Source organism: Rhinatrema bivittatum, chromosome 3 (assembly GCF_901001135.1).
Source record: "Rhinatrema bivittatum chromosome 3, aRhiBiv1.1, whole genome shotgun sequence".
Classification (NCBI taxonomy): domain Eukaryota; kingdom Metazoa; phylum Chordata; class Amphibia; order Gymnophiona; family Rhinatrematidae; genus Rhinatrema; species Rhinatrema bivittatum.
In genome coordinates, this window is record NC_042617.1 from 390,905,825 (window position 1) to 390,924,544 (window position 18,720).

Consider the following 18,720-nt stretch of genomic DNA (forward strand, 5'->3'; position numbering starts at 1 on the left):
TTTTTTTCTCAAATACTTATCTGTTTCTCTTGGCTCTTAGTAACCTTTTTTATTCTATTTCCCTTTCACTACCGCCATTACTGTAGAGAGCAGTGTTGGAACTGCATCTAAGTGAAATAGCTTAATTAGTTAGGGGTATTAACCACCACAATAAGCAAGCTACACCCATGCTTATCTGTTTATTCAGACTATGTAATTCAGTCCTTGTTGGTTGTTGCCTAAATATAGATCCACGTTTCTTCATTCCCCGCTGCCGTTGAAGCAGAAAGCCATGCTGGCTATGCATTGAAAGTGAAGTATCAGACTTATTTGGTTTGGGGTAGTAACCGCCGTAACAAGCAAGCTACTCCCCGCTTTTTTGTGAATGCAAATCCTTTTTTCCACATTTCCTCTTGCTGCTGAAGCTTAGAGTAATGTTGGAGTCACATTAACTGTGTGTATGTTTATTGAATAAGGGTATTAATCACCAGGTAGTAGCCGTCATTCCCATGAGCCACCCACTCTTCATTCACATCCTCTAGACTTTATGGATCCACAGTGTTTATCCCACGCCCCTTTGAAGTCCTTTACAGTTTTGGTCTTCACCACTTCCTCTAGAAGGTCATTCCAGGCATCCACCACCTTCTCTGAACAAATATTTCCTGATGTTGGCTCCAAGTCGAGCCCCCCCCCCCCCCCCCCAACCTGGTATTTCCTATCATGATCCCTAGTTCTAGTTTCCTATCCAGTGGAAAATGTTTGAAGTTTGTGCATCATTAACACCTTTCAGTTATCTGAAGGGCTGTATTATATTTCCCCTACATCTCTCTTCCAGGGTACACATATGAAGAGAGGCTGAAGGATCTAAATAAATCTTCCAATACAGACCCCACATCAGAAAGTGATTAAGCTTGTCCCTTCTTGAGAATTTGATCTGGTGTTTGTACTCCGGCATTTTCTAATCCCTAATAAGTTAGAGGGACTAAGCCCTCTCCTGGACTTGGTGAAGCTGTAGATTTTTGTTCTGAGAGGTTCAAGATAATCTCCCTCAAGACAATTCTTCCTTTCATTCAACCAAGAGTTTGAATGTGCACTTTGGATCTGAAAGATGCTTATAAACACATTCCTATTCTCTCTGCCCATCAAATGTTTCTCAGATTTGTGGTGATGTGCATGCATTACTAGTAAAAGGTGTTTCCATTGAACCTAGAGTGTTCACCAAATGTCTCAGTCAAAGCTGCTAAACTTTGCTATCAGGAGGCCTACATGTTCCCATACCTGGATGATTGATGTCGGGGGCCATCTCCAGTGGGAGTCCAAGAGCCCCTCAGTGCAACCCTCTGGCCTCTCCAGTCTCTGGGTTCCTGGTCAATTTCTCCAAGTTCAACTTGGTTCCGCCTCAAAGGATATAGTTGATAGGAGCCTGGTTAGCCTTGTTTCAGGAGAAGATGGTTTTTCTGATGAAAGAGCAGGACCAGATGCCAGTGAGGTTGGTCCTTTTTTGTTTTTCTTGATCACATGACCACAGAGGTGCGTGCAGGCTCTCCAGTGGGGCCAGCTCTATCAGCCATTATCCCACCAAATCTCTGTACCAAGATGCAAATGTCTCTTGTTGGTGGAGGCTCCCAGAGGTCCTATTGGTAGGTCTCCCACTATACATCCCAGTACATTGTGACCCTATCTACTGACTCTTCCATGAAGGCGTGCACCCCAGTGGGTCATGGACCCAAGGGACATATCCCTACCTGAGAGTCACCTGCAAATCAATGTCTGAGCCAACTGTAATGCATTAAGAGCTTTCTCCTATCTACTCTCTGCAAAGGAATCTTGATCCAGACAATTTGTAGTGTTGAAACTCTCCAGCATGGAAACTGTTACTTTTAACCTTTTGACATTATTAGAAGCAGATTCAACTGTGGGATCGACTGTGTGTTGATCATAGTGGTTATATCTGCTATATTTGATAGTGAACCACCAGATCTGTTTAACTCAATTGAAGCATGTTGGAATTACGAACACAGTATTTAATTGGTTTTCTACATATCTAGTTGCAAGCAAGTCAGGATCAGTTCAGAGGCATCATGGTACAATACATGTACAAGAGTGCTATAAAGCTCTACCTTATCTGCAGTTTTGTTCAATTTATACATGACATCACTATGTAAATTTGCTGAACTCTGTATGTTTGTACACAGATGACATAGATTTTCCTTCTTAAAAACGTCATCTTGGACCCCATGTTAAGTCTCGTTTTTACTGTTACTTAACAGCAATCATTGGATGGCTTTTCCACAGTAAACTAGCTAATGATATTCAGTCATTTTCCATCCAATGACACTCCTTTTAGTTTTCCTTTTCCATGGCTGCTTGATTCCTATTGTAAAGCAAGTTAAAAAAAAAAAATAATCTAGGAATATGGCTGGATTTGAATATCTTGTTGTACACGCAAGTAAACTATGTAGTTTTTAAACTCTGGCTGCTCCATTTAAGACCACTATTGAACAGCTGTGATTTCCATACAGCCCTCAAGTATTTGTTTTGGCTCCCTTGAACTAAGTCCATCTCCATTGGAGCTTCTGCAAGTACACAGGGTCGGTAACTTTGAAACAGCCGCATGGGTGCACATATAGGCACGTAGGCCGGCTTGTGCCAAAGGACGTGGCCATATAACATGCGTGCATGGTATAAAATAGGTAGTATATGCGCACAATTTTATATGTACACGTGTAAATGCGCCTCTATTGTGTAAGTGGAGGGATTTTTGACAGTATGTGCACGATGCAATTACCAGTTTCCCCAGCTCATTCCCAGTTCGCCCAGGTAAAGGATAGGACTTCCTAAAAAAAAACAAAAAACCCTCCCCCACTAGTTAACTAACATACTTTTTGCCCTATTGTCCCCAACCTTTAAAACCCTGTTAACCATTCTGGTGTTTGTGTGTGGTTTTTGTTTTTTGTTTTGTTTTGTTTCTATCTGCGATAGGGGACCCCAGTGCATGTTTGTGCGCATAAATACTTTTATGCACAGATTTCACTGAGAAATCTAGGAATGCCCAGACCACGCCCATGCCCCGCCTCTTTTTAGCACAATATTTTTGTGTGCGCATATTGGGAGATACGCGCATACTCGCAAGCTTTTTAAAATCCTCATGACGCCCGCTGGCCTGACTTCCGCCCATAACTCCCAGCTTTGGCGTGCATAGGGCTTTTAAAATTCATCTTTAAGGATGCTGCAGATTGCGCAAAATTCTGCTGTGCATTTATTGATAAATACCTTCCTTGGAACACATTACACCAATATTGCAGTCATTTCACTGGCTTTCCTGTCTTGTGAAGAATTTAAATTTAAGATTGTATTCATAAATTATTTATTTATTTTTATATACCGGTGTTCGATTTTACATATCACATCGGTTTACATTCAAACAAAAATGCAGGAAATCAGGCAATTCCTTTGTCAAATACATTGAACATTTATAATATGGAAATTGTTAACGGGTATAAAAAGAACTTGGAGATGGTTAACACTACGGGTTGCACAAAGGGGAGTGTTCTGGCGTCGTTTAACTGTCCTGCGCTGTCATCAGTGATGTCGTGGGGGCGGGTCTTCCGATCAGGGATCTTATGAGTAATAGTGCATCTCTACACATTTTATAATCTTTCCTGTACATTACTATAGGCACATCTTGTGACTTCTGGAGGTTTCAGCTGCATGCTGACCCATCTGGCAAATTCAATCCTCTAAAACAACTGAAAACCGTTTTTATTCAGGCAGGCTTTCTAACTAGATGATTAACTTTTTTTTTTTTTTTTTTAATTTTGTCTTTCACTATTTTTCTTTGTTTTCTCTCGTTTTTTGTTTGCTGTATTGTGTTTTATAATCTTTATTATGTGTATCCTTATGTACGCTGCCTTTTCCTTCGTTTAAGGTGGACTATAAATCTTTTAACTGAACCAGGTGGCCACATTTTATGTAAACCAGAATCCAAGCTTGCCATTGCTGGTCTTCATGGCATGGATTTTGAATGCTTAGTAGTTTTCCTATTTTGTTTTAAAAAATGGTTTGGACAAGTACCTGGAGGAAAAGTCCATAGGCAATCCCTTGGATAAGCAGAATGGAATCTGTTAACCTTTTGGGATCCTGTCACATACTTGTGACCTGGATTGGCCACTGTTGAAAATAGGATACTGGGTTTAATGGACTTTTTGGTCTGACCCAGTATGGCAAATCTTATGTTTTTATGTTCTCTATCGCTTTTGGTATTCAAGTTTTATGAATGGTTGATGACATTCTAAGCTTCGGGTCAGTAAAACTCCAGTGCTTTGATACCTCTTCATTGACCTAGAGCAACTTATGAAACCTCCCTTCGAATTTTGTCCACCAGCTTGAGAGGTATGTGAGCTGGAAACGTTCTCATCGCCATCACCTTGGCCCAAAGAGTAAGCAAATTATAGGTTCTGGTTTCTTATTCATCATACCTAGGTGGTGTGTGTTTTGTGGGGGGGGGTTTCTTTGTTTTTCCACAACAGGCTTGCTTTACAAGCTCACTCTCAAGTTCCTTCTGAAATGGTGTATCTGCATTCCACATTAAGCAAGCTATTGTGCGTTCAGCCTTCTTTTCAAGACCATATGCACTTTACTGAGAGAGGGCACTTCACACCAATCCTTGGACTGTAAGAGAGCCTTTGCATATATGAGAATTCTACCTTGCGGTCAAGCTTCTCAACTGGTCGTGTTCTTTGATCCCAAAAAATTGCAAATTAATTTTGTCTAATTGGCTAACAGACTGTTTAGTACACTTGTGTGGTTGGCTTGCAGAAAAGAATCTGTCAGGGCTCATCAAGTGAGAGCTATGGCGACTTCAGTGGCTTATCTCCAGGCCATTTCTATTGAAGACGTTTGCCCAAGCTGCTGCGTGGTCAGTTCACACCGTAATATCTCACTATTTTTGGATCAATATGTCCCTGAGATTACAGGAACTATGGACAAGCAGTTCTGTACAGCCTTTCTGCCCAGTAGTCCACTCTGTGTGGTGGGATCTGGGTTGTCTTGGTATTTGTTCTGCCATGCATCCTTTAGCTTGGGACTCTTGATGCAGCATGGCTGGTTCATGCCTGCTTAGTGATGGCTAAAGCAAGCTGTGCTTAGCTGTAAACAGACTTCTCCATAGACTAGATGAATCGGCCATGCTTAATACCCTGGAGAGTCGACTATGTCTTAGGAAGATAATGAGGGGCTCATAAGTGGGCTGTGTGGATGGACTTCTGTGCATGCTCTGGAAAATCTTTACTGAGCTCTGACAGCTGGGTCTGTTGATGCTGTTTGATGATATCATCCATGTGTTAAGGCTGATTTCATCCTACTGTCTACAGAGAATCCTGTTCACATGTAAGCAGACTTTTTTTTTTATTTGCCCACCTGAGTGGAGTGAAACTGGTTAATGTCAGATATTTGTAAGAGTGAAGCTGCGTACCATAGACACCAAACTGGAAGGAGCCAAGGTGGAGGTCTCTTGAACTAATAGCTCTTGCTTGGTTATGTTTCAGCACTCAGAATATATACCTTATGTTGTAAGCAGACATCCATGCAGAACAAACCTTATTTCTGGCAAAATAAAACATTTCATATAATATCTTTCTTCCTTATTAATCCAATTATGGGCTGGCCTTTTTAAAGATATTAAAGATAAATGGTGTTAAACATATCATAGAAAAGCAGAATTCCTGCAGCAAGGCCGCAGTCAGACCCAGCTGGGTTTACATTAAGTGATTCTGAGGAATGCCTCTGTTGGAAACCACAATGCAAAATTCTATGGACCATAAGCACTCGGACAGTCAGAATACTTAGGGGTAAATTTTCAAAGGGTTACGGGTGTAACCTCCAAAAAGCTGCCCCTGCGGGCGCCGAGCCTATGTCCTGGGGCTTCGAAAAAGGGGCGTTCCGGGGGCGGGGCCGTGGGTGGGGTGCCAGCCCGGGGGTGGGACCAAGGCCTTCGGAACAGCCACCGTGCCGGGGGATGGCATGCAGTCGGCCGGCGCGCGCAAGTTATGCTTGCCCAGAGGCAGGCGTAACTTTCACGATAAAGGTCAGGAGGGGGATTTAGGTAGGGGAAGGTGCGGGAGGGAACGGAGGAAGGCTGCTCAGCGCGTGCAAGTTGCACAATTGTGCACCCCCTTGCACGCGCCGACTCTGGATTGTATAACACGTGCGTGGCAGCGCGCGCATGTTATAAAATCGGGCGTAGATTTGTTCGCCAGGTTGCGCGAACAAATCTGCACCCGCGCACTGGTTTAAAGATCTGCCCCTTAATTTCTGATACTCCCCAATCATGCCTTTCTGGAACAGAAAACTCCATGGCTTGCCTTTAAGTTTGGAAATGAACTCCTGCAAATAGGTTTTTTGTTTTTGTGTTTTTTGTTTTTTTTTTAAGTAAATGTTCAACAGACTCTGGAGTTAAAGCTGTTAAAACCCTCTTGCCCTCAGTCAGCACTTTGTAATGTGCAGATCTCATTGATGGAGTGATGCCTGTGTCTAGATTTTTTTACTCATTCTTTTTCAGGGTGCCTCTATTTGGACTTATGGGGTTGGGGATAAATGGCAGCTGCTGGGCTGAGGCAAAAGTTCAGATTGCTTCTGCTGGACTGGCCTTGCAGTATCCAGTACAGAGCAGAGCATGGATGGATACTTCTCTGAACAGAGCCAGCATGGAAACCTATCTGTTTTAAAATCTATCCCTATTAGGCGATTGATCTTTGTCCTACTGACAATTTATACTTAGATGAAACAAAATAAACTTCATCTGAATCCAACAAAAGAGTTAGTGGGTTAGAAGGAAACTGAAGGGTGATCAGGGTCTTAAGATTGAGCTGGTAGGAACCTCCTTCAGTTTTGCTACCAGAGGTGCCTAACTTGGGTGGAATTATGGATTCTGCCTTGTCAATAAATGCCCGTCTGTCCAGGGTTGTAAAACTGGCATTTGGAAACTGCCCTGTGCTGATTGCAATCTCTGTTACAAACTATAGATTTGAAAATGGCACTGCATGCAGCTGTTCTTTTCACCCTCTGTGTAGGTCTACCTGTGAATGCGCTGCAGCAGTTGAGGTTAATTCAGAAGACTGCAGCGTGGATAGTCACAGGTTGCAGGAGTAGGTGAGCATGTTACTCCTGTGTCATGCAGTCTCCACTGACTTCCTATAGAGATCTAAATCGCATGTCTTCTCATCTTTTGCATGCTCAGCACAATTTGTGGTTCCTTCTTTGAAAGATCTTCATTTGAAGTATTTGCATAACAGACCTTTTTGTGTGTGCCATGGCATCCATTTGGAACAGGTTACCTTTGCCACCTAGAAAACAGCTTTTTGAAATTCGGGAAGCTGTCAAGTGTATTTTTGTTTGGGGGTTTGTTTGTTTTTTTTTTAAAGAATCTTTTAATTGTTAAGTTAATGGTTAGGTAATTTTGAAGGTTCTGGCGATTTTTAATTTGTTAGCCTAGATGTCTGCTACCAGTAGAAAACTCTTTTAGTAGTTGCTGTTGTGGTTTTTTGTTTGTTTTGTTTTTTTGTCAGAATAATTTTTTATTAAAAGAGAAGAGGCATGTAAACATGGAGTCAAAAAATCCCCAATGTCCCACACCATACAAATAAGTACAAGTGAACTCTTGATCACAACTCATTGAACCAGATAAAAAAGAAGATGGACATAAAACACATGATACTTGAAAAGTTTTAATGATCCAAAGACAATGACAAACCTTTTCCGTTGCAAAAAAATCAACAGAACCAGGGGTCACGATTTAAAACTCCAGTGAGGAGAACTCCAGAACCAATGTTAGAAAGTATTTCTTCACGGAGAGGGTGGTGGATGCCTGGAACGCCCTTCCGGAAGAAGTGGTGAAGACCAGATCTGTGAAGGACTTCAAAGGGGCGTGGGATAAACACTGTGGATCCATAAAGTCTAGAGGATGTGAATGAAGTGAAGAGGCTTGGGGGCGGCTTGCGGGAATGATGGCTACTACCTGGAGATTAATATCCTTATTCAAAAAGCATACACACGGTTAATGTGACTCCAGCATTGCTCTATGCTTCAATGGCAAGAGGAAATGTGGAGAAAAAGGATTTGCATCCACAAAAAAGCAGGGAGTAGCTTGCTTGTTACGGCGGTTACTACCCAAAACCAAATAAGCCTGATTCTTCACTTTCAATGCATATCCAACATAGTTCTCTGCTTCAACGGCAGGGGTAATGATGAAAAGATGATTTATATTCGGACAACAACCAACAAGGACTGAATTGCACAGGCTGGATAAACACGTGTGGGAGTAGCTTGCTATGATGGCGGTTACTACCCCTAACCAATTAGCTAGATACTTCACTTAGATGCAGCTCCAGCACTGCTAACTACATCGATGATGGGAGTGGAAGGGAAATAGAACCAAAAAGTTACTTACAACATAAGAAAATGCCATACTGGGTCAGACCAAGGGTCCATCAAGCCCAGCATCCTGTTTCCAACAGTGGCCAATCCAGGTCATAAGAACCTGGCAAGTACCCAAAAACTAAGTCTATTCCATGTAACCATTGCTAATGGCAGTGGCTATTCTCTAAGTGAACTTAATAGCAGGTAATAGACTTCTCCTCCAAGAACTTATCCAATCCTTTTTTTAAACACAGCTATACTAACTGCACTGACCACATCCCCTGGTAACAAATTCCAGAGTTTAATTGTGCGTTGAATAAAAAAGAACTTTCTCCGATTAGTTCTAAATGTGCCCCCTAGTCTTTCTACTATCCGAAAGAGTAAATAACCGATTCACATCTACCCATTCTAGACCTCATGATTTTAAACACCTCTATCATATCCCCCCTCAGTCGTCTCTTCTCCAAGCTGAAAAGTCCTAACCTCTTTAGTCTTTCCTCGTAGGGAAGCTGTTCCATTCCCCTTATCATTTTGGTAGCCCTTCTCTGTACCTTCTCCATCGCAATTATATCTTTTTTGAGATGCGGCGACCAGAACTGTACACAGTATTCAAGGTGCGGTCTCACCATGGAGCGATACAGAGGCATTATGACATTTTCCGTCTTATTCACCATTCCCTTTCTAATAATTCTCAACATTCTGTTTGCTTTTTTGACTGCCGCAGCACACTGAACCGACTATTTCAATGTGTTATCCACTATGACACCTAGATCTCTTTCTTGGGTTGTAGCACCTAATATGGAACCTAAGGGACAAGAGTAACAGATAAGTGTGAAAGCTTGCTGGGCAGACTGGATGGACCGTCTGGTCGTCTTCTGCTGTCATTTCTATGTTTCTATGAGTACATCTTTTATTTTGTTACTGTTGGATTTTACGCTTTTTACTTTTTAAATTATCTGCCTTGGTGTTTTTTGAAAAGTGGTATATAAATATATTTAAAAAAATAAACTACAGCATGACATCTCAAACCAACAGATGAATTTTCAAAGGAGCTATGCATGTAAATGGAATATACTACTGTTTTAATTTTCAAAAGCCATTTACCCACATTAAGTGCACTTAAAGCTGGTAAAACCTTTTGATAATTCACTGGCATGTATTGTAGGAATTTTCAAAAGGCCATTTACACGTAAAGTGCATTTATGCTTGTAAAACCCAGTTTTAAGCATGTGAATGCTTTTGAAAATCAGGCTAAAGGTTTTAGAAAGGGAGAGCACCAAGAAAATAGTCAGTTGATCCAGAGTTGGGACATGACTTCCCCTTTTCTGTAAGTCTGTAGTTCTAAAGCCATCATAAGCATTTGCTCATAGAATGCACGATTATTTTCTCACCAAGAAATAGCTTAAAATCCAAATGCCAGTGTAAGCAAGTTTCTCTTGTGAGCAATGTGCTCAAATGCCATGACCTTTTAAAGGCAGAACTGGTTAGCTCAGCCTGCTTCAATCAAGCTCAGACCATGGTTCAGGAAAAGAAATTTCAAATGAGGTTGTCTGTGCTGCAGGGATTAACATGTGAAGTGGTGTTGCTCTGTGATCTTCTGAAGCTGAGGCCTTGAGTTCTCAAAAGCTCCTGTACTTCATCTTTTTTTTTTTTTTTTTTTTAAGGGCTGACTATAAATATTGCAACCTACAAAGACTCGTGCGATGTCCCTGAAGTTGGCTGTGTGGTAAAGCTCTGCTATTGGTGAGTGAAATGCAGACACTGGTGATGCAACAGTAGATGGTTTAGCTGTTTTGGCTTTGATTTATTTATAGAAGGGCAATAAGCTCAATAAACTATAAACTATTCAAATCCTAGTGTTTTATTTCCTCACAATTATTTATTTATTTTTAATTCCCTGGGAGCTATTAACTATTTCCGAAAGCTCCTCATATATTTGTTTCAACTCCTGTAAATTGGAGTACTGCTGCAGACTCCAAGAAGACACTGGCACTAATCCGTGTAACGTATGAATAACATATGAGGTGGAGAGACAGATCTTTAAAAAAAAATAAATAAAAATGATGGGTATAGCAAATAAAATAAAAAATATTGGATTAAAAAAAGAACATGCATGAGAATAAAACCAATAGCAGAAGCAGTGGAGCAAAAACAGACAAGCTTGTAAAAAAAAAAAAAAAAATGTCCATGCAGTGTTTCACCAGCAAAGCAGTATGTTACCTTAACATTCTTGAAATGTAATTTGAATCCTCTTTATGGTTTTGTCTGAGGTTGAGGATGGTTCGTTTTTGCATATTTTATATTTTTATGATCGATTCCAAATTTTGCTCATAGCAATTTACAGTCTCGGATCAGAAATCCCCATTAATAAACACAGTGCAGAGCTGGTTAGAGCCTACTATAGATATTTTTTTTTGTTTGTAATCATTTGTATTGATTTTCTGATAAATGGACAATACAAGTAACCATAGCAAGTACCATCGCATGAGGGTGCCATATAAATAAGACACTAACCCCTCTCCTCAAACACGCTAGTGAGAGGTGTGTCATTGAACATATATCAACAGCAACTAGAAACACATTAACATGGCAGTTGAAGGAATCATGATGCAGTGACTAAGAGCAAACCTATAAATCGTAGAAGTCCCATCCCTCCCGCCCACTCCCAGACATAACAAGCAGAGCAGGACATAATGTACAAATCCCAGACTATAGCAGTCAGTATTGGCAAATTGTAAATCCATGGTAGTCAGTATTGGCGAATGGTAAATCCATGGTAGGCGATTTATCTCCAGTAGAGATAAAGATGGGTTAACCTGGTGTGAGTCTTGCGTGATTTTAAATGTCGCATCGAATGGCAGGGACTGTAAAAATGTAGACCAGATTGCCTGGAAGTGCATCTGTTTCTTCTTAGTTAGAGGGTGTGGATTTTCGTTCCAACATATATAAGTCCAGCATAGCGGTTATCTATTCCTGTACAGATGGTGAAGATGGAGATAGCCAATGACGCAAAAGCAACCGTAGAGTTACCAGGCAACCTTTGTGGAACAGTAATAGGGGAGCACTAGATCTTGAATAAGGCGTTGCTTGGATGCCCAGCAAACAAAACTGCGCATCCCATACCAAGGTTTGCGAAGCAATAGAGCTAAGTTTCTGAAAAACCTGAGACCAAAACATTTGGATAAGTGTACATTCCCACAAGCAGTGTATCAAAGAAGCATTAGGGTGAGCGCATTTAATTCATGCATGAGATGAAGAAATACCTGCCATATATGCTTTACAAGGCCATACAATAAGTTTATGCATAATTTTAAAGTGCAATTCCCGTAGCACCACACTAAGAACCACTCTTTGATTTAGTTGATGACATTCTCGCAATTGGGCGGCAGTAATACCGCCTTGCAGATCAACTGACCAGCTCACTGCTAGTGAATTATATGTTACACAATAACCAACCTCGTTTCCTAAAATATATAATTCTTCAACCTCCACAACAAATTAGGAAACCTCCAGATTTCGTGGTTTTTTTGTGCGGTTGCCTTCTGTGGTCCAGCCCTTTAGTCTGACTGGCCACTTAGATGGCTTCCGTGTTTTATTCTTCAATTTTTATTCACAATATTTTTGTGATTTTCTGCATTTTTTATTTTGTGCTGCTCAATTCCCATGTGAGGGTTTGTGCATTATTTCCCCGGTGCGCGGTGCGATCCATCATTGTTTATTCCACTTTTCTTAAATTTATCCAATTGCCGCCGCTATTAAGATAGGACCGCTTCCGCTTGCCCGACACTGGCCATGTTTCGGCAGTGGTCTGCCTGCTTCAGGGGCCTTGGGAAGGGATTTCTTAATCGCGGAGTCTCCGTCAAAAATGCACTGGCGTTTTAATATTTTTGTAATTCATTCATCAATGTGAGCGGCGCCTTCACGCAATGCAGAAAATCACATAAAAATATTGTGAATAAAAATTGAAGAATAAAACACTGAAGCCATCTAAGTGGCCAGTCAGAGTAAAGGGCTGGACCACAGACGGCAACCGCACAAAAAAACCACGAAATCTGGAGGTTTCCTAATTTGTTGTGGAGGTTGAAGAAGTGAATTATATGTTGCATAGTGTGAGGTGGTATGTAAAAATTTGTAAGACATAGAGATAGTTATAGGTCGTTAGGCACCCATGTGTAGGAACCTTTGAAAGGGTCCATTAGTTAGGTCCCTCCTTCTCATAGCGTGCAGAGAGTGTATATAGCTACGGATCTGCAGGTATGCCAGATAGTCCAGGTGCGTAAAACTAAGGTGTTGGCAGCAGTAGGAAAACAATTGCACACACCCAGATTGCAGATCTATAAATGGTCTTACATTGAAGATACCCTCGGCTACCAAGGCAGAAAACTTTTTCCCATGCAATCCTGCTGGAAAGTTGGGGTTCCCTATGAAGGGTAAACAATATGACATTTCCCAAGGTAAATGCAAGTGGCATCTAAAAAATCTCCAACAGCCCCTAAGTGAGGTAATTAATAGGTTACCCATAATGTGAGACGGGAGGGAGTCACGGGAAGAATGCAAAATAAAGGCTAGACTTCTTGGTTGCATGAGTTCCTTTTCTAAATGTAATACTAAAGAAGAGCGACCATAGCCCAGCCATTCCCACATAGTTGATAACAAACAAGCTATGTTATGGTATCGAAGATTAGTGACTCCCAGTCCACCCTCTGCCCGGGGAACTGTCAACTTAATAAAATTTAACCTGGCATTTTTAGAATTCCAGAAAAGTTTTCCAAATGTTTTTTGTATAATCCTAATATAGAAGGGGGTCATCTGTAAGATGTACAGCAATTTGGGTATCAACATCATTTGAACTAATGCTATTCTCCCCGAGATGGATAGAGGGAGGGACATCCACCTATTCAACTTCAGTTGAAATGTTTTTATTAACGGGGTAACATTATGAAGGTACCAGTTCTGCGGATTGCTGTGGCTCTTAATCCCTAAGTACTTAATGGTATCGCCCACCCATAATAAGGGAAGTCCGACCAATGAATCTGTAAATGCCCATTAACGTCCATGGCCTCTGATTTAGTTAAGTTTAATTTCAAACCGGAAAAGGTACCAAAAGTGTGTGTAAGATCAAGTAATGTGGGTAAGGATGTGCGTGCATTGGAAATAATAATTAGCATGTCATCTGCAAAAAGCATCTTTTTTTGTTCAGTGTTCCCTGTCTTGATACCCGGAATCAGTGCAGTCTATTTTGTGAATCATGGGTTCTAGAGAGAGAATATAAAGGAGAGGGGATGGGGGCAACCCTGCCGTGTGCCCCTTCCCAGAGTGAAAAGCGGGGAAGTTGTACCATTGAGACAAATGAATGCTTTAGGGTCTTGATATAACAATTGAATAGCAGTTAGAAAAGGACCAGTAAAACCAAATCTGTGCATAGCCTCAAACAAGTATGAATATGCCACCCTGTCGAAGGCTTTTTCGGCGTCAAAGCTTATTATTTATTTATTTATTTTATTTATTTTCTTTTATATACCGACATTCGATCGAAATATCACATCGGTTTACAGGGAACTGAGAAATAGGGGGGGGGTTGGTCCGCCCTATTTTACATTATAACATGGTATATTAACTATTTAACATTATAACATGGAAACTATATACACGATAACATGGTAAGCATTTCGTTATGTCTTAAGTAAAAAGAGTGGTTAAAAGATTGAGGAGGAGAAGGTGGAATAAATAGTTTAACATAAATAGTAGTTATATACAGGATTCAGGAATGATAAAAGGCAGGAGGGTGGGCACAGGGTGGGGTGGGAGGTGGGTGATAAGGGAGTAGGGTTGGGGAGTGGGTGGGTTGGTCCGAGGGGAATGGGGATGCAGTCAGGGAAGCAGTCAGGAAGGGGTGCAGTCAGTCAGGGAAGCAGTCAGGAGGTGTGGGTGGCGTTCGGGCATGTTAAGTGTCAGGTGGGAAAGCTTTTAGAAACAGCCATGTTTTGAGATGTTTTTTAAAGACTTGCGATGAGGGTTCGTTTCTGAGTTGGGGTGGGAGGGAATTCCACAGGGTGGGGCCCGCTATCGATATGGCTCGTTTGCGGGTTGCGTTGAGGGTGTGCAGATTTGCAATCAGGGATAGAGAGAAGGCCCAGTGTTGGAGGACCTGAGATTTCTTTGCGTGGGGTATGGGTGAATTGCGGTATTTAGCCAGTTCATTTCGTTTATTTTTTTGTGTATGAGGGTGAGGGTTTTATATTGGATTCTTTGTGTGATGGGGAGCCAGTGGAGTTCTTTGAGAGTGGGTGTGATATGGGAGGATTTTCTGCTGTTGGTGATGATTCTGGCGGCAGCATTCTGTAGAACTTGGAGGGGCTTGATGTGTACTTCTGGGAGGCCAAGGAGGAGGGAGTTGCAGTAGTCGAGTTTTGAGAAAATAATTGATTGAAGGACTGTTCGGAAATCGTGCGCTTGGAGAAGGGGTTTTAGTTTTTTCAGTGTTTGAAGCTTGAAGAATCCATCCTTAATTGTATTGGAGATGTGTCGTTTGAGGTTAAGTTGGTTGTCAATGGTTACGCCTAGGTTTCTTGTGGCTGGCGTGAGTGAGTTTCCTGGGTTGTTTGGGTTCGCTGGGTTGTTTGAGTTTCCTGAGTAGTTTGGGGGGGTGACGTTGAGGTGAGCTGTGGGGCGGTCATCGTGGATGATAAGGATTTCCGTTTTGGATTGGTTGAGGCAGAGGGATAGTTGGGATAGCAGGTGGGATAGTTTTGAGCTGAGTTTGCTCCATCTTTCCATGGTGTGTTCGATGGACTTGCTTATGGGGAGTAATATTTGTATGTCATCTGCGTAGACAAAATAGGTGAGGTTTGTATTTGAGAGGATCAATAACAGAGGATCCGACGTGTGGTGAAGTCTACAGCTTTCTAGTGCCACCAGTAAATGTCTAATATTAGATACTGGACACCTGCCGTACACAAATCCAGTTCTAAGGAGATTAAGTCTGGCAAAATATACTTTAGCCTATTCGCCAAGATTTTAGCATATATCTTTACATCCTGATTAAGGAGTGAAATCGGTTGATAAAACCCTGGATCTGCAGGATCCCTCCCAGGCTTAGGCAAAATGGTAATGGCTGCAACTTTCATAGTTTCGGGGATTTGGGCCTGAGAGATCATATGATTAAACAGGGCAGTCAGAGATGGCACCACTTGTTCCTGCAACGTTTTATAGAATAAGGAGGTCATACCGTCTGGCCCCGGCGATTTATGAAGCTTGAGCTCTGATATGACCTTCAGGACTTCTTGGGGCATAATTGGTTTGTTTAAGCCTTCTAGCTGTGGTTCCGTGAGTTTTAGGAGCTGTAAATCAGCAAGAAAATTTTTCTGATTAAGCTTATGGGGTGTCTCTGAAGCATACAGGGTTTCATAAAATGTATTGATAATTTGTCCTATCTCAGAGGTAGAAACAGCAGACAAACCATCCGGTCTCCTAATATGGCTAATAAATTTAGACGGGTATTGAGCCCGGGACAGACGAGCCAAAAGCCGCCCCGGCTTGTTGCCATGGAGAAATAGTTTGTCTAAAGGAAAAAATAGTTCCCACAGCTTTCCGATGCAAAAGATCGTTCAATACTGCTTGGGTTTGCTGAAATCTGTCTTTCCAGACATCAGTATTATGGCTGTTCCATTGATCTTTATAGTAAGCCATTTATTTTCTCTAAAGTCTGTTGCCTTTTCTTTTGTATGGTATATTTAAGAATATCATCTCTTAGTACAGCTTTCGCTGCTTCCCAATACAGGGCTGGATTGTCTTTGTGCTACATATTAAATTCGACATACTGTTTCCACCTCTGTTCAAGTCTGGGTCATTAGCCAACCATTCAGGCATTCGCCATTGGAATAAGGAAGGCATCATCATCGCTGAACCAATAGTACAGAAAACTGGTCAGTGATCTGAGATCACTAAATGCCCAATATCAGCCCTGTCTACTGTAGGGAACATGGATTCTGATTAAAAAAAAATAAATATATATATATATAGTCAATTCTTGACTTGGCCGGTTGGGCCCGTGCATAGTGGGTATAGCCTTTCTCTGTTGGGTGTAACACCTGCCAAACATCAAGAAGCTGTAGGGTTTTGCCCAGAAAAGGGATTCCCTTCCTCGGGCCTAAGATCTGTGGGGGGCTATTTGAGCACTGATCTAATGTAGAATCCATTATACAGTTAAAATCCCCTGCAACCACTGTTGGGAGGGGTCCAAAATCTGATATACAGGTTACTAGACTAGTAAAGAAATGGTGATCGTATTTGTTGGCTTTAAGAATTATAATCCGCCCTTCAGCATCGGTCCATTGGGACTCTAATTGAAAGGAGATAGATTTATGTATTAAGATAGTGACCGCATTTTATTTGTGTGTACCGGAGGAGAAATATACTTGATTAACCCTCTTTTGATTTTTTAATTTAAGGTGTTCCTTATCGAACATATGTGCTTCCTGTAAAAACACAATTTCTCCTTTTGATTTGTGGCAATGAGCTAGTACTTTTTCCCTTTTTACAGGGGAGCCTATATCCGCAACATTCCAGGTCATATAATTAACTTTAGGTCCCATTGGTCCATATATGTCCAAAATCATGCCCCATAAGGGACTGATGGCAATAATGGTTAGGCTAATCCGGGGACACCCAGCCTGCTCATCCGGCAATGACCCAGCTCAGAAATACTCTGCCCCACCAAAACAGTACCAAGTGAGCAATAAGATGCTGGTTTTATAATCAAACCATGAGCCTAAACATACACAACAACAGAACCCTCCAATCTCTGATACGAGCTCCCAATCCAAGCCAGGTGCAACCTTCCCCTTCCCACTGCCCAGAATCAAGCCCCATATACAATCCCATCTCAATCCTGAAAGAGCTCCCCTCGTCGAGAGCCAGTCATAAGGGTGTGGTCAGGTGTCCGTCCCCAAAAGAAGATCGTAAGGAAATGCAGGCAGGTATGAGAGCCATCAGGTCCCGATTAACAAACTCAGCCAGCTGGCGACAGTGAAATGGGAGATAACTGAAGGGGAGCAGATCTCTTGAAAAGCAGGTGATAATGAGAACAGGTATTACTCCCTTAAGTCAGAGCAATGGCCAAATGTGACATGTGGGCAACCAAGGCAGTCCACGGGACCCATAGGCTCCAAAACCTCTCAATGTCAAAGCTGGTATTAACATGGCAGGCATCCATATGCAGCACAAAATGTCATTCCGCTGAGCAGGCCGCTACCTATCCGCTCTCATTCATCCGATGTGTTCACGACGTCCTGCATATATTTTTGGGCCTCTGACAAGGAGTCAAAGGCCTGGTTTTGGCCATTGTGCCAAATGCGTAGTTTAGCTGCATATTGAAGCCCAAAGTGCACTTGTTTCGCAGCTAATTGGGAGCATAACAGGCCAAATTCTTTCCGCTTAGCCACTCGTGCTGAAAAATCTTGAAAGATTCTTACCGGCTGGTCTTTGAATGTTAAAGATGGGATTTTGCGCGAAGCTTGCCAGATTCTTTGTCAGTCCGCAAAATCAAGTATACGGGCAATCACGATCCGTGCCATCTGGTTCAGCAGAGCACGAACGCCCAGGCAATGGGCCCATTCGATTTTTAAGGAGCCAAGTTGTTCAGGGATTTCTAGTACTTCAGGAAGCCATTGAGAAAGCTGGTTGGCCAATCATAATCTGGAATAGACTCAGGTAGGCCTACAAAGCGGAGATTATTGCGATAACGGTTCTCTAGTTCTTCTAATTTTTCATCCTGCATTTGAATGAGCTGCTCTAATTTATGAATCCGGTGCTCCGCCGACAGTGCCTCGACTTCTATTGCCGATACTCTTGAGTTCAAGGGCGTCAATTCATGGGTGCATTTCAGCGAACGCGGATTTCAGTTCCAATATCTTCTCCAATATTTTATTTATTTATTTAACAGTTTTTTTTTATACCTACATTAAAATACATATCATATCTGTTTCCATTATAACTGAAGGTGGAAAATACAGTGAACAGGGGAGGGGGGTGGACAACCAGCAAACAAGGATTAGAGGGGCTCTAGAAGAGAGCCCGAAGCATAGTGGAACGAGAGGGGGAGGTAGGGGGATGGAAAGAAACTATTTACAAAAACTGCAGGGTGTGTGTAGCTTGTATCAAAGTTTTTTGTGGTTTTTTTTTTTTTGTATTTTGTCTAGTTTATTTGAAAATGCCGTCGTCACTGCGGTTGTTCATCCGCTAGGCCCATCGGGCCTTTGTCTGTGCCGGCTGCCATTTTGTCATCGCCGGTCTTCGGGTTGTCTTTGTCTTTTTTTCGCCAATTTG

At 41.9% G+C, this 18,720-nt stretch overlaps 1 long non-coding RNA gene across 3 annotated transcripts in view; it reads left to right on the forward strand.

Moving 5' to 3' along the window:
* The window catches only part of LOC115087911, a 113,669-nt gene that overhangs the window by 14,923 nt on the left and 80,026 nt on the right, over window positions 1–18,720 (forward strand). For all 3 annotated transcript variants that reach the window (XR_003855659.1, XR_003855660.1, XR_003855658.1), the window contains one exon: window positions 10,059–10,137. This is a non-coding gene — a long non-coding RNA (uncharacterized LOC115087911). The remainder of the gene's footprint in view (window positions 1–10,058; window positions 10,138–18,720) is intronic.